The sequence below is a fragment of the Belonocnema kinseyi genome, chromosome 6 (assembly GCF_010883055.1).
Source record: "Belonocnema kinseyi isolate 2016_QV_RU_SX_M_011 chromosome 6, B_treatae_v1, whole genome shotgun sequence".
Taxonomy (NCBI): Eukaryota; Metazoa; Arthropoda; class Insecta; order Hymenoptera; family Cynipidae; genus Belonocnema; species Belonocnema kinseyi.
In genome coordinates, this window is record NC_046662.1 from 148,620,351 (window position 1) to 148,622,298 (window position 1,948).

Here is a 1,948-nt window from a genome sequence, read left to right on the forward strand (position 1 = left end):
CCAATTTCAGTCACACAATTTTCGACTAAGCCACACAAGGCTTTCAGCATACTAACATACTCGTCTGCACACAAAAGAACATTCTTTAAACCAATAAAAGTGTTTTTTTTTTCATTGCAATAGCAGGTACATATACTTTTTTTTTCTTCACTTCACAAGTATTTTCACTATTTTCACATTCTGCAACAGGTACAGGTACAGGTATACTGTCGAAAATAATGGTCTTTTCTCCAAAAGATGTTGTAAATATCACTTTGTAGTCATTTATCTCAAGGGGTTCAGTATGATCTGATGAGGGTTATTTCTCCTTTTCAAAATAATCGTCGATGATATTGATCTGTTGCAGGAATGTTGTCCATGTTGGAACTCCAAAAGTGATTCCCTGCAGTTTATTAGTAACAATTTTGACAATTGGTTCAAAACGTCCATCGGTTTGTAGTTCCAATCCGATAATCACATTCTTACTGCAGGAATTATTGAGAGCGTACAGTGTCGTTAAGATAAGATGTTTGGTAGTCCTACGTGAAGGCTCGACTTCTGTCATGTGAACTTTTTTTCTTTTATGACTTGAAGAAGAATTATTAAGAGATTGTGAGGTGATAATATCTTCAATGTCTGAGTCTGTTTGTTTTATCATTTTTTGAGACATTGTACTTATTGTGTTCAGAGATGCAGAGGAACTAATAAGTAAAAAGGCATATTTTAAAATATACTTTCCGTGTAACCAGCATCAAGTAATTATTTCGGTTAGTAATTATACTAATGGAGATAAGTTTAGTAACAACTAATCAAAAACTTCAGTATTATGATATATAGGTAAGAAAAAATGGTTTAAATATTAAAATGATGTAATAATTATTTTATGAACATTTTTGTAAAAATATATCAAATGGAAATATTTTTTATATATGATAAATAAATGTTTTGGTTTTAAAATATAATAAATACACTGGAAAGTTGTATGGATTTGTGAGAAAGTCTATTAATAGATTTTCTAAGGGGCATTTACAAGAGTGTTGGGGGTGTGACCATAGACAGAGGAGACGGGATGGACCCATTTTCCTTGCCAGAAAGTCAGTTTCCCAAAAATCAGTCTAGACCTTGCCTTTGATTATGCAACACTGTCCCCTAGATTACCAGACGTGTTTTTATAGTCATTCCTTATTTCCCAAGTTTAAAGTTAATTAAGAGAAGAAGTGAGTGAAGTGTCCCAAATTCAAAATTGGATTAAAAAAGTGTTACATAGAAAAGTGAGTGAAGTGCTTTTGATTAAAAACTCGAATAATAATTTTAAAAATATGTGACAGTGCGTTAAACAATGCCCGAATTGCACTTGATGCAATAAGTGAACACCTAGCTGCAATGGCTGGTTTGGAGGCATATCTTGCTGAATGCACTTCTTCTGCTGCCCTAGTGAAACTCATAAATGAGGTAGTGGAGACAAAGAACAAGGAGGTACTTGTCCGATGTCTCCAAGCAGCAATCAAAATGAGGCATTCATTGGACATCTCAATAGAAAGTGCAAAGGAATCAGTAGATTAGTAATACACTACAATTTTATTTATTTTCTCGCTTTTTTATAATTATTTAAAAAAATTAAAATCTCTCTTAAAATTGAAAATTTCTTGATTTTTATAATTTTCAAATAATTATAAAAACTTTGTTTACAGAATCATGCATAGAGAATGAAATCCCGTCGATCCTCGAAACCTACACGGGGGTCGAAAAAAAGAAGGAAACCGGCAACTGGTGTTACATCCCATTCTAAAAAGGATACAAGGAGATGCCCTTCAAAAAACAGCCAGAAAAGAAAAGGCCAGCAGGACGTGGAAAAAGAGCTGCCAAGTTTATTAACACAGACAGTCTATGTTATTGACGATGAGATGGAAGAAGATGTAGCGGAACGTGATCCTCGAAATAAAAAAACCAAGGCCTCGGCTAGTAACAC